The sequence below is a fragment of the Trichechus manatus genome, unplaced genomic scaffold (genome assembly GCF_000243295.1).
Source record: "Trichechus manatus latirostris isolate Lorelei unplaced genomic scaffold, TriManLat1.0 scaffold00022, whole genome shotgun sequence".
Taxonomy (NCBI): Eukaryota; Metazoa; Chordata; class Mammalia; order Sirenia; family Trichechidae; genus Trichechus; species Trichechus manatus.
Window position 1 is genome coordinate 15284875 of NW_004443958.1, and position 14648 is coordinate 15299522.

The 14648-nt window shown below is 50.1% G+C and overlaps 1 long non-coding RNA gene across 4 annotated transcripts in view; it reads left to right on the forward strand.

Moving 5' to 3' along the window:
* LOC111819951 (uncharacterized) overlaps nucleotides 1–14648 on the forward strand; it is a 277819-nt gene that overhangs the window by 76362 nt on the left and 186809 nt on the right. For 2 of the 4 annotated variants that reach the window (XR_002823524.1, XR_002823522.1), the window contains exon 2: nucleotides 10096–10315. This is a non-coding gene — a long non-coding RNA (uncharacterized LOC111819951). The other 2 variants (XR_002823521.1, XR_002823523.1) reach the window with 1 other exon arrangement.

Sequence of the window (14648 nt, forward strand, 5' to 3'; positions counted from 1 at the left end):
CCAGCAACAACCACCCATACCGTAATTGTATCTCAAAGGCCTCATGCTGGAAAGAGAGATCTTTCATTTCCTGAGCTGTTAACCCCCGAGCAGGGTTTCCCTGTGAGCTCTGGTCCCCCCCTGCATCACAATCACCTGGGAACCTGTTAAGTAGACCCCACCTCAGGCCTGCCCACTCAGAACTGCTCTGGGTGGGCCTTGATGATCTGCACTGTAACAAGCCCCCCGCCCCTCTGCCCCTGGTGATTCGTGTACGTACTCAAACTTGAGACCCACTGGCCCAGAGGGCAAGGCAGGGAGAAGGCACTGGGTACACATGGAATGAGTCACATACACACCCTAAATAGCAGCGTGCGTGCCTGAGTGTGTGTGTGTGTATGTGTGTACTGTCACACTTGACTTGCCATGAATGCTTTAGTGCCACTCTGTTCTCCCGGAGCTCCGGGACTTAAGTTCCACAAGTGTGGCTTTTTTCTTTTCTTCTGCATATTATGTTATTTGATGCTTTCTCTCTTCTTCCCCTTCTTTCTCTTCCCCCTCCTTCCCTCCCTTCTTCTCCTTTCTCTTTCCCTAGATAACATTGGCATTGCCCATAATTCTTTCCATCTCCTGGCCTCTCAGATGCTGATGGGATGGGACATAAGTGGGGTTGCCTTCTGATGGGGTGGGGGTGGGGGGAATAGTATAAGCTTCCCCAGATCTCTTGCTGAAAGTTTCCTCCACGGACCATTTAGGGGGCCTTGGAGCCAAGCTCCATCCTGGTTCCGCTCCATCCCGGCTCCAGGTCTGTTGAATTTGTCCCACCAGCTCTTGCTCCCAGCCCCCCTCACCCTGGATTTATCCGGATCCTCTGGGTGAGGTAGATGTCTGAAGAAGTTTACTCAGTGAAACTCGCCTATGTGACTTGGGGTAAAGACCTGTTTCCGTGAAAGTCAGAAGTGCATTCCGAAGTCAGGAGCATGACCTCCTGGAAGCCCAGCTAATCCAGGTGTTAAAGACCAGCCGGAACAAGGCTGGTGGTTATGGAATGTGTGGCGTGGTGGGATGTGGACAGGGCTGGCATCACAGGTGGGAAGCTTGTTTTGGAGGCAGCAGGCTTATGCTGAGGAAACTGACTCCCCAGCCCCGAGGAGCGTGGCTCAGGGCTCTCTAAACGGGACCCCAGTCCTAAAACGAGGCAAGGTTTGGTGCGATGAAGGGCCTGGGAGAGATCTACAGTCAGGTGTCCTGGGTTCGAATCTACCTCTTGCCCCCTGTGTAACTTTAGGTAAGGTGCCTACCCTCCTTCTGCTTCTGTTCCTGTGATTTTGGGATATGAAGCTCACCTCTCTGGTTGTAAGGATTATTGGGATTAAATGGGAAATTTTAAGGGGCTGCTTCTGGGATTGGTCATTAATAAACGCTATTTCCTCCTTGTTTTGAGCACCACCCTCTACTCCTGGAGGTCGTTCTCCCTTTTCCCAAGTTACATACCTCTTAGAGCCCACCTGGCCCGTGGAGCTTCCCTGAAGTTCTTAGTGCTTCAGCTGCGGTTTGGGGGCCATGTTTTCTCTGAGTCCTTCCGTGGGCTTTCTCTCCTAATGAATGTTAAGTGCTTTGTGGCAGGGACCACTGTGAGATCGTAAGTCTTCTTCGGAGGTACTTTTGTAGAGAGCATGTGCATCCTGGGACCACTCCCCCCGCCCACCCAGCGTCCTGAGCCTGCTAGGGTAGGTCCTGCTGTTCCGTAAACGGCTGTGTCCTTTAGTCCCCTGTGGGGTGGCTTGGCTCCATGGCACTTTGTCCCTTTTGTTCACCAGGATGTGATTGACTTTTGGGTCTCTGCTGACCTTTCCGTAGAGGGATTGTGTGGGCACGGCCAAACAACGGGAATTAAAAAAACCCGTACGTTAGAGGTTTGTCACTTGTAGAAGGAAAGCGTTCTGGGCTTGTCTCAGCTCATTTCAGGATCTTAACCACCTTCAAGCTGTGGAATAAAGGAAAGTAGAGGTGAGCACCGATTAAATAGGGGAGGTTCTCCTTTATGGAGGGCCTGCTGTGTGTGAGGGGTTGACACATGTGGTCTCTGATCTTCCCCCACCTCCGCAAGGCAGTCCTAGTTTGGAGATACAGACATCGACTCAAAGAATTGAAATGCAAGGGTTTGCACCTGTTTGCTCTGTGGCTGAAGGCAGTTCATTGCTCAGCTGCTAACCCAAAGGTTGGTGGTTCGAACTTATCCACGGCTCTGCAGGAGAAAGACTTGGCGATCTGCTTCTTTAAAGATTAAGAGCCTGTTCAAACCCATTGCCGTTGAGTTGATTCCAACTCCTAGCCACCCTATAGGACAGAGTAGAACTGACCCATAGGGTTTCCAAGGCTGAAGTCTTTACGGAAGCCCAGTGCCACATCTTTCTACCCCAGAGCTGCCGGTGGATTTGAACTGCCGACCTTTGGGTTAGTAGCCAAATGCTTAACCACTGCACCACCAGGGCTCCAATCCCACCCACTAGGGATCCTTTATTAGGCCAGTCATATCCCCATGAATTTTGGGGGCTCAGTCCTGGTGGATCTGTAGGACTGTTTCTGAGAAGTGCCCAAATTCTACCTGGATACCACACACAGGTGTCTCCAGGAGCGTTTGTCTGCTCACCTGCAGGGTGGGAGAAGCCATCAGGTGTTGGGGAAACCTTGAGCCTAGCGGGAATGATGTTGTGGCTCCAGGCCACACCTGAATACAGTTTCCACCATGCCAAGGAGCCAGCCTGGAGAAGCGTGCCATGGGTGACGTAAGGTCCTTACCATGGGGGAAAAAGAGCAAGACTTGAGACCTGTTGCCATGGATGTTGCTGATGCCTCTGGGTCTCTGCGTATTGTGGTTTCCAGCAGCGGAGCCCCCACTCTCCCCGTCTCTTTCCAGAAGCTTCTTATCCTACCACTCTGCTCTCAGTCTTTCCCACCACAGCATCCGCCTAAGGCAGGACAGCCTAGTGGTTAAGGAAGAAGGCTCTGGAAGCAGAGAGCCTGGGCGCCAGTCTCAGCTCTGTCCGTTGCCACTTGTCTGGGTCTGGTCAGAGTCCTCACCCTGCTGTGCTCAGTGTTCTCACTTGTGAGTTCATACCTCATGGTGTTGTTGGCAATTACGTGAATGAAGACAACGAGCACTCAGGAAATGTGATTATTACCCGCTGCTCTGGGCCTCTCTGCTGCCGTGTGCTGGTTGTGCTGGCCATGTCTGCTACATTTACAGGCAGGTCCTCACCCTGCACTCCGATCCCAGCCCGCCGTTCTCACCTGAGGTTGGCTTCTCATTCTGCATCTGCTAGGTAATCTTGGGCTAGTTGCTTACCTTCTCTGGGCCTTGCTCCCCAGCCGTTCCGTGAGGGAATTGGACGGGTTTATTTCCGAGGTTTCTTGTGCTCTGACATGCTGGGGCCTCTGTCATTCAGTGAGCTCAGCCATTCCTCTGCCCCAGTGCCTCCCACCCTTCCACGCACCCTGAGCATCACCAAACATGTCCTGGTTGGAAACATGCGCTGTCTGCCTGTTTCCTTCTCTGGGTTTCTTGGAATAGACAGAAAGCCCTATAAAGGCAGGGAGCACATCTTTCTCGTTTGCTGTCATTTCCAGCTCTTATCAAGTGCCTGCCAGAGGGAGCACTCAGTATATAGTTGCAGTTGAATTGGCTCTGACTTATGGTGACCCCATGTACAACAGAATGAAATGCTGCCTGTCCTGCGCCGTCTTCATGATTGTTGGTATGCTCAGGTCCATTGTTGTGAACACTGTGTATTTTGAGCACCTTCTGTCCTGGGGGGCTCATCTTCCAGCGCTATATTGGACATATTCTGCTGTGATCCGTGAGTTTTCATTGGCTAATTTTTGGAAGTAGATTACCAGGCCTTTCTTTCTAGTGCGTCTTAGTCTGGAAGCTCCCCCAAAACCTGCCCACCGTGGGTGACCCTACTGGTATTTGAAATCCTGATGGCATAGCTTCCAGCATCATAGCAACATACAAGCCACCGCAGTACGACAAACTGATATGTAGGTGGTGGAGTCAGTACATAGCCATTATTAATTGCTTACCGTGCTAGCAAACATTTATCGAACACCTGGTGAATTCCCAAGTGCTGTGCAGGACATACATCGGCTTTTGGAGTCAGCAGGAAATGTGAATGCCAGTGTGTTTAAAGAATGACTCTATTCAGTGAACCTGTCGGAGCTGTGAGCAGGTGAAGGGAGCTGTGAGCAGGTGAAGGTGCCTGGCAGGGGAAGGCTTCATGCTATGGCAGCTGCCCCACCTCCTCTTTGTGCCTGGCCCAGTGCAGGCACACATCAAACCCTTCACAGTATTAGTTAGCATGACTAGATTCAGTTGGCGTCTCCCAAATCTAGCTCATGTGCCATTGAGAAGTTCCTGGGTGGTGCCAACAGTAAACATGCTGAACTGTTAACCAAAATGTTAGAAATTCGAGTCCACCCAGAGGCACCTCAGAAGAAAGTCCTGGTAATCTACTTCTGAAGAATCAGCCATTGTAATCTATGGAGCATTGTTCTACTCTGACACACATGGGGTTGCCATGAGTTAGAATTGACTCGACAACAGTTGGTGACTGTTGAGGGTGGCGCTGAGCTCTCTGCTCATGTTACGAGCTGATTTTGCGCAGATATGTGTGCTGCACCCTTTATATGGTTTCTCATCCAGGTATGATCCTCAGAATTAAACAGATGAGGAAACACTTTCAAAGAGTTTAAGGTCCACACGGCCAGCAACAGACTCGGACCAGGATTCACACACACTGGTGTATTTGGCCCCCAAGCTCCCCCTCACTCCCCCATTCCCTGAATGAGGTATCTGATGAGTGCAAAGGGGAGTTAGTGCTGTAAGGCCTGGAAATTCCAAAGCCGCTGACCCATGTCTCCCCTGCACACTTTAGGGGAGGAACTGAATTAAGGAAAAATAGAGTCTGTCAAGAGGCATACACCTCCCGCTTTCCCTGGGAGCAAATCTCCGTGATTTATCTCCTTGGATTGGAAGCACCAGGTCTTTGGGGATCCCAGAGAAATCAGAGGAATTGCTGCTTCTGCCTCCCTCTGAAGGAGATAGAGTAGATGCCTTCTTTGTGGTATCAGTTGTGAAGAAACCTTACCTCACACACCTGAAAGAAAGTGGATGGGAGGCAGGGCCTTTGGCCAGCTGGGATTGTGAGATTTAATGACTGGAGTCTTACCTCACAGAACTGCATTACTATCTCCTGCAGCTAGTGTTGCTGCCTTTGGCTGGATTTCAGAGGTGTGATAGTCAACATCTGCTAACTCTTGCTGGTACTAAAATTAACAACGTGACTGATCACTTCTGCAAGAGAGACAGAGAGAGAGAGAAACACAAACACACACAGAGTCAAGGAGAAATAGAAGCAGAGAGAGAAGGAAGATGCAGCCGTGCACACACGGACAGATCTCTCCTTAGCTCCCACCACACACAAACTGTGTTCCTCACGCAACTGATGCTGGGCTGCCTCACCTAGCCTTCTGCATTCTGTACCTTGTCCCCAGGTTTCCAGCCTGTGACAACTTAGGAGGCCCTGGGTGGTGCAAGCTGTTAACATGCTCGGCTGCTAACCAAAAGGTTGAAGGTTCGAGTCCACTCGGAGGCACCTTAGAAGATAGGCCTTATGATCTACTTTCAAAAAATCAGCCATTGAAAACTCCGTGGAGCACAGTTGTACTCTGACGCACGTAGGGATGCCATGAGTTGGGGTCCGCTTGGCAGTGACTGGTCTGGTGGTTGGTGCCAACTCAGGATACCTTAAGTTTTCTTGTTGCCGAAGCACCCATCTCTCTCCACCATGTACGCCTGTCCATTCTGTATTTAGGCGCAGTTGATGGGAGAAGATGCTTTCGTGGTGTTGGGTAGAAACAGAGGCAGCCAGTTTCTCATTTTCCTGCAAAATATCCTCTTCCGGAGGCTCAGCTGGTGGAAACATCCGGTAGAGAAAGTCAAAAAGGAAATGACCCCTTTGGGCCTGACAGCCTTGGAAGCAAAGAGGGGAGGGTCTCAGCCGAGAGAATGGGGTTGAAGGCTGTGTTTGCTTGTGGGGCAAGTCTGTGTCGCTGGTCCAGGACATGCTTACTCAGTGTTCCCCAGCCTGGTTCATTTGCCATGGCCCTAAGCACTCGTGACGCAGGGTCAGCGTTAAGGCAGTGGGACGTGAGAAGAGGACACTGCAGACAAGCTGGCTGCTGCCCATCCCCAAGTCTTGAGGGGGTGTTCCAGTGTCTTCAATACTATGGGAGACATCCCTTCATAATTAAAAAAAAATTTAACTTATTACTGAAGTCATATGCATAAAGGAAAGTGTACATATTGTAAGTAGATAGAGAGCTTGATAAAAAAAAAACCAAAAACCCATTGTCATTGAGTCATTTCAGACTCACGGTAACCCCATGTGTTACCAAGTAGAATTGGTCTAAAGGGTTTTCTTGGCTGTAATCTTTATGGATTTATCCCCTCACGGAGATGGATTGACACAGCGGCTGCAACAAAGTGCTTAAACATAGCAATGATTGTGAGGATGGCACAGGACTGGGCAGTGTTTTGTTCTTGTACATAGAGTCGCCAAGAGTCGGAACAGACTCGATGGCACCTAACAACAACAGCAACGCTAATCTTTATGGAAGCAGATTGTCAGACCTTTCTCCTGCAGTGCTATTGGGTGGGTTAGAACTGCCAATCTTTCAGTTAGTAGTTGAGTACTAACTGTCTGTACCACCTAGAGACCTGTATATAACTTGGTATGTGTTCACAAACTGAACATTCCCGTTAAATCGGTGCCTAGATGAATAGAACATTACCATCATTTATGTAGGCCACTCATGACCCCTTCTCGTCAGTAACTGTCTCCCCTATCCCCAGGAATAACCATGTCCAGGCTTCTAACAGCATGTACTTGCTATAATTAAGTGGTTGAGAGCTATGGCGAGCTATGGCTGCTAACCAAAAGGTTGGCAGTTTAGATCCACCAGCCGCTCCTTGCAAACCCTATGGTTCTACTCTGTCCTGTAGGATCGCTATGAGTCAGAATTGACTTGAAGGCAACAGGTTTGTTTTTTTTATAACTAAAATCAGAATTTTTTTTGCATATGTGTATCTGGCGTCTTTTACTTAAAATTGTGTTTGGGAGATGTACTCATATGTTGTGTGTAGTTGTCGATCATTCTCACTGCTGTAAATATTCCATGTTTGCATGATTTAAAAATCCATTCTGCTGTTGATGGTGTTTGAGGAGTTTCCAGTGTTTGGCTGTTACGACTAGAGCTGCTGTGAACATCCTTGGACGTGTTTTTTGGTGAACACATGTACACATACCTGTGGGCTTTTACCTAGGAGCGGAATTGCTGGGTCATCGGGTATGCATATGTATTCCACGTTCACGGAGTTGGCAGTTCAGACCCTCACGGCATCACCATGGAAGAAACGTCTGGGATATGCTTCTATAAAGTTACTGCCAAGAAAACCTTATGGGACAGTTTTACTCTGTAACACGTGGGGTCACCCTGAGTCAGAATTGACTGGACGGCAATGGTCTGTTGTTTTTCTGTTTTCGATAGTGCAAAACAATTTCCCAAAGTGGTTGTTTTTCTTTAGAAGATCTGCCCACCAGCGGTGCATGAGAGCTCCTGTTGTTGCATGCGGAAGCCAATCCTTGGTATTGTCCGTCTTTTTGATTTTAGCCATTCTGCTATAGAGAGCAAATGGCTTGCAGGGAATTGCACAGCCAGGAAGCAGCCGAGACAATGAAATGCTCCCTGAGAGAGAAGCATGATCATTTGATGGTAACAGAAGTCATGGTGTACAGCGTGTGCATCGTGCGGCCTTGGCCACCGAGGGTGTGGTGGCCCCCTTCTTACCTGTGCGCTCACGCTGCCACTGCCCTTGGTCAGGGACCACCACTTTGCTGCAGTAATACCCAACAGACCATGTAATAATTCTTCCTCAGGTGACAGAACCTTAATGGACCCAACTCTGACAAAACAAACTTGGCTTCAGACTTGCCTGTAGGCCTCAGTAAATATTTAACAGTCTGCATTCCCATTCTCTGTCCTGCCATTAACGGTTCCATAAATCAATGCTCCCCTTCCTGCTATAAGCAGCCCCTCATGCCCACTGTACTCCGGTCCTGAAATCCTGGGATGGGGCCGCTCCTTGGCCGGCTGCTCTGGGCTGGCAGCTCATGGTGGTTGTGTTAAGAGCTGAGGAATGAAGGAGGGGCGTGTGTGACAGTGCTGGTGTAGTTCTGCCTTCAGCTCGCAGAAGGCCTCTTCCGTTTGACGGGTGCAGTGATTGCTAACATCGAGCTCCTGCTCTGTGCTCTTCAACGTGCTAAGTGCTTTCTGTGGATTATTTTATCTCTGTCTCATAGCAGTTCTATGAAGGAAGTAGATGTTATTTACCCCCGTTTTACAGATAAGGAAACTAAGGGTTAAAGAAATTTCCCCAGAGTAGCTTACCTAGTCAATTTGGTAGTCTGACTTCAAACCTGAAGGTTTTAACCACTGTTCTCTACTGCTGTCTTAGCGGCAGCTATTTAGGCACTTAAGCTTCCGTTCAAACCCATCTTTCTCTTGGGCTAAAGGCTGTATGCCAGGTGGACTTAAATGGGACAAGGAGAGCTGTTGCAGTTAAAGTAAATAAAATACTGTGTGTTAAGCCCCAGTCACAGTACTGCTCATGTAGAAGAGAGGTGGATAAGGGTGCAGACTTGGAAGACTGTGTAGCTTCAGATTCTGGCTCCACTCTTTTTAGTTTGAAGCAAGTAGTTGTCAGTGCCCATTTCCTCATCCGCAAAATATGTGCAGTGGCTGCAGAGTCACTGGGAGAGTGTATCAGATGGTGGGGGCAGAGTTTTTAGCAGAGTGAGTTGTAGGCACCCAATGAAGGACCTAAAAAAAAACCCCAGAACAACTCAAAGCAGTTGCTGTCTAGTCAGTTAGTCAACTCAGACTCATGGCAATGCTGTCTGTGTCAGAACAGAACTGTGCTCTATAGAGTTTTCAATGGATTTTTCTTTTTGGGATGTAGATCACCAGGCCTTTCTTCTGAGGCACTTCTGGTTGGACTCGAGCCTCCAACCTTTCAGTGAGCAGCTGAGCACATTAACCGCACTACCCAGGGTCTCCAATAAAGGACAGTTACCGTTATTGTAGCAGTGGGCTGGTGAATGGTTGGGCCTCAAGCCCTATGCACAATGGATCTGTTTGTTACTCAGTTATCTTTGGAATAATTTAAGCATACTGGGTTGGGGGGACAAAAGTTATCCCCAAATACCTGGGAACAACACTTGGTACCCAGTGGGTACTCGGTAGTTGCTGAATGAATGAATAAAAAAGTAACAGGCCCCAGATCCTGCCCCGAAGATGCTCACAGTGCCGGAGAAGGCTGGAGGGATGCCAGGATTTTGTGGTTGTCCTTAAATAGAGAGAAAACAAAGAACTGCTTTCTACCAGCTGACCTAAACCCCCTCGGCTCACTGCCTGGACTGCTTCCCGCTGCAGCAGAGCCCAGGGCTGTGTGCCAGTTCTGCCCTTGCTGTTAACTCCTAGCAGCCACCTCCCGTCTCTGGGCTTTTCTCTCATCTTTAGAACAGAAGCACCACAGTCCCCTCTGCCCCCCCAGGGTGGTTTGCCAGTACCAGTTGCCGTCGAGTTGACTCTGACTCGTGGCGACCTCATGTGTGTCAGAAGAGAAGTACGCTCCACAGGGTTTTCAGTGGCTGATTTTTTGGAAGTAGATCGCCAGGCCTTTCTTCTGAGGTGCCTCTGAGTGGACCCCAACATCCAGCAACCTTTCAGTTAGCAGCTGGGTGTGTTAACCATTTGCACCACCCGGGGACTCCCCCAGGTTAGTTTGGAGGTGCCCTGAACAAATGACCTTGGTGCTTCGTGGACCCCAGGCTTACCTTTGTTTGACGCCATAGTTATAGGGAGTTATTTTCAGTGAGTTCCTCTTCCAGTCTTTGAGAGGATACCAACCCTCAGTGCTGAGGTCAGATATAAGGAAGGGTCACTGCTGCTCTGGGTACCTGATTGTGACAAGATTATTTCTCCTTTTGCCAGGCCCGGAGCTGATCTTTGGACCAGAAGGGAATTAAAAAGATGCCCCTGACAAGGGCTGCACCTGCCAGTTGCACGGAGCATTGTTTGCGGATTTTCCAAGCCTGATGGATTTACAGTGATATTCACCTGCCTGGGGAATAATGCTGGTGGAAGCATTCTGTGGAACTCTGCACACGCACACATTTCTGGATGCTAAAAATGGTTTGAAGGCAGGCTCTTGGTGAGTGCCATGTGGATTCCTGCAGCCTGGATACCTGTGGGGGACAGAACCATGCTTCCTGCAAGGCGGAGATCTCTGTCCTCGTCTTAGGCAGGGATGTTTGGTTGGGTCTCTACTAGCTCCCTCTGGGGGCACCCTATGAAACGTAAGTCCCCCCCACCCCCGTCTCCTTCTTGTGCGTGAGTCTCACGCATCTTCTGTCAAGCTCCTGTCTGGACTTTACGTATGACTCTCCTGGCTGGGTGGTGGGGGCTCACAGTGCTGGGGCCAGCTGTCCAAAGGAGCTGGCATTTAATGAGTGCGCGCTGCATGTCTGGTGTGGTGCTGGAAGCTTGGGGGAGGCAGATGGAAATGGAAAGGTGGCTCCTCTGTGCTGACTTGTGGATCATACCTATCCCACGTCACGGATTTTCCTGGTTCAGGTGTCTATCTCCGTCTACTAGACTGTGAGCTCCTTGAAGGCAGGGGCCTCTTCTGCATGGTTCTGTGTCTCCCAGGTACACTGTAGCACCTAGCACACAAACACAGTCTCCAGTGCCAAATGTGGCAGTCCCTGCCTTGGAGATTAAATGAGGGAAAATACACATAGGGTATAATTTCTTGGCATCAGGCTTAAACAACTCAAGACTCTATGGTTAGAACTGTGAGAGTTGAGTGTTAATAGGGCGTCTGTGGAGCAGACAGACCTGGGTTGGAATCTCTTACACGTACACACCATGTGACTCTGGAAGTTACTGCTAGGTTCCTTTCCCTTCTCTCTTCAGTCCACTTGTAGTTGCTGTTGAGTCGATTCCGACTCATGGTGACCCCACGTGTGTTAGAGTAGAACTGTGCTCCATAGGGGTTTCAATGGCTGATTTTCTGGAAGTAGATTGCCAGGCCTTTCTTCTGAGGCACCTCTCAGTGGACCTGAACTTCCAGCCATTGGATTAGCAGCTGAACATGTTAACTATATGTATCACCCAGGGACTCCCTCTATTAAATAGGGTTGAGGTATTATCACCCTTCGCAGGATTGGTGTTGGATCACAAAGTATACACTGATTTGTGAAACACCCAGCATTGTGCCTGGCACACCGCGAGTGCTCAGTAAATGCTAGGGTGTAATGCTGGTTGGGGGAAGACTTCTGGGCAGAGCCAGGTGGGCAGGATGGACTTTGTGTTCTGGCACACCTGGTTGGTGTGGACAGTTGAGTAAAGGTCACAGTCCAGGGGAAGGCCGAGTGGCAGGTCAGCGGCAGGCAGGAATAGGAGCTTGGTGCCTGCTGTGAGATGGAGCCCGGGCTTGGCAGCAAAGGCTGCTGAGGGTTGGAGCTGAGATCAGAGGGACTGGCCTCCCGGGCCCTGACCTGGCAGTGTGTAAGGTTGGAAGCTCTCCTCTCTCCGACGGATGTTCACCTTTGCTCTGGGCTGCCCCGCAGGAGAATGGCGGTTCCCACGGCAGGTGCCACGGGTGCACAGGTTACCCGGGGCCACCTGGCATTGGGCTCTGAGACTGTGTTGGGGCGGGGCCTGGTTTTGATTTTGATTGGGCTCCAGGCCTGCATTTGTGCCTGATGGCACTTTCTCATGCCCTCCTGATGGAAACCGTGTCCATGGTTGTCACACGCTGTTCTCCACAGTGCTGAACTGCTTTATAGTTTTCTATTAATTGTGCAGGTTATTTGATTTTGCATCTTTCTCATACACTAGAAAGTCATCTCTCTCTGAGGTCAGGAAACATGCCTGTCTTGCTCACAGGCTAAACGTACAGTAGGCATCTTATTCGTTCCATCATGCTAGCCAGGTAAGATGGTGGTCCACGGTGTTCTGGGTTTCTTTAAAAGGACCCACCAAAGGGTTGCAGCCTCTTTTTGAGCATCTCTATAACTTACCCTGGCAAATCACCAGATGGGCAATGGTGTCCCCATTTTACAGTTGGGAAGCTTGAGGCTCCAAGGGGCCAAGGAACTTGCCCAAAGTCATTTATCAGGAGAAGGCCGAGCAGGAAGCCAAGAACCACTGGTTGCATGGAACCACGCCACTTCAGCAGAAGGGGAGCGATTCTTCCTGTGGGGAGCACTTCCTGCTGTGAGTGTTGGTTGGGTCCTCAAAGCCGAGTGCACTCCTGGTCCTCTGGGAGAGAGGTTGTTTGTTGTCAAGTCAGTTCTGACTCATGGTAACCCTATGTGCACCATCTTCACAATTGTTGGTATGCTCAAGTCCATTGTTTCGAGCACTGTGTATTTTGAGTGCATTTCAACCTAGGGGGCTCATTGTCCAGCACTATGTCAGAAAATGTTCTGTTGGGATCCATAGGGTTTTCGCTGGCTAATTTTCAGAAATAGGTTGCCAGTCCTTTCTTCCTAGTTTGTCTTAGATTGACTCTTCCACTGAAACCTGCTCACCATGGGTGACCCTGCTGGTATTTGAGATACCAGCATCATAGCAACGCGTAAGCCACCACAGTATGACAAACTAGCAGATGAGTGGTGGTCAGGAGAGACGGACACTACGTAATGGACTCAGCTCCTGAGCTGAGGAGGCAGGCTTCACACTGGGCGCCAGGGATGGGGTGGGATGGGACTGTGGTGCAGCGGTCGGGGCTCTGGGTCTGGGGGACCCTGTGCCCTTGGGTTAGTGGAATTTGCAGCACAATGTGATAGGTGCCATGCTTGCCAGACAAAGGTGCCCTGTGGCCGAGCAGGGGCAGGGAGAGGGTCATTTCAGGGAGGGGGCTGTGTGATCTGGGGAGCCCTTTGTGGGCTGGGAGCTTGGGCTGGGCTCTCCGTGGTGAGGGACACAGGGTCTCAGTTAGACGTGAGCCGGGGAGACGGAGGCATGGGGCTCTCGCTCCTCTCCTTGCCATTCCCCACCCCCGTTCTGGCAGCTGCACCCTCACTTATCACATGGCTCACAGCGCTGTTGGTGCTAGTTTTATCGGTTACTCCCTAGAACAACCCATTGTGGTGGTCCGTGGTGGTCCCAGTTATCTCAGCTGCTCATGGTAGGGCGAGGGCCGGCTCAGGCACGAAAAGACACACAGTGGTCATGGCAAGAACTGTGACTCCTGCTTCCCCGCCTTTGTGACCTCCTGGGCTCCTGCCTGGTGTCTGTGGGGTTGCGCCCTGCGGACACTGACGCACTCACGATCACCGTTTGTTAAGCTAGGCTCTGTGCGGGGCACGCAGCAAACCTTATTCCAGTCAAACCTTGGTCCACACCTGTGGTGTAAGCTGTTATTATCTCATTTACCATCTAAGTGCTGGTGCACAGAGAGGCAAAGCAAGTGTCCCAGGGCTTGTAGCCAGGGTTTGCACGCAATTCTGTCTGACCCCAGAGCCAATAGACCACATTGCTTGGGGCTGAGATGCCCTTCTGCTCCTGTCTTGGCCCCCAGCAGCTGTGTGACCTTGGGCAGCTCACTGCCCCTCCCTGGGCCTCAGTATCCTCGTGGGCAGGGAAACCCTCTGATTTATCTTCTAATCCAGGCACTTTTTTTAAAAAAAATATTTTATTGTATTTTTGGTGTAAGCAGGACACGCTCCCATTCAGCAGTTTCTACACGTAACGTTCAGTGACATTGGTTACATTCTTCACATTGTTGTCGACATTCTCATCATTTCCGTTCTAGTTGTTTCACTCCCATTAATTTCGTCTCACTGCCCCGCAATCTTCTCATCTATGCTTTAGAGTCACTGTTGTCCGTTTGGTCTCGTGTAGATAATTTCTTAAAGAGCGCAGTACTCAAGGGTGACATTCTTTACTTTTTGAACTAACCTGCTATTTAGTTTAAAGGTGACTTCATGGAGCCCTGCTGGTGCAGTGGTTAAGAACTTGGCTGCTCACCAAAAGGTCAACAGTTCGAATTCACCAGCTGCTCCTTGGAAGCACTATGGGGCAGTTCTACTCTGTCCTATAGGGGCACTATGAGTCGGAATTGACTCGCTTCGAGGTTTAAAGAATATCTCAGGGCAATAGTCTTGGGGATTCCTCCAGCCTCAATGGGTCCAGTAAGTCTGGATTTTTTGAGAATTTGAAGTTCTGTTCCATATTTTTCTCCCGTTCTGTCAGGATCCATCTATTGTGTCCCTGATCAGAATGTTCTAAGCTGGGGCGTTTTTGAGAGTGAAAGGGGAACTGGAATCCTTACCTGGGGACTCTCCTGGGCAAACTGGGCCTGGTAGTCACCAGTGCTGCTGCTGCTTTGCGTCTGCATCCAAACCGACTCCTCCAGGCTCCCCGTTGGGTGTTCGTGGGCAGCTTGCGTTTCTGCTCGTAGCGCACGAGTGTAGCCTGATCTGATCGCGCAAGTCAGCCTTCAGCCAACTTGGAAGAACCCATTTCCCTTTGAG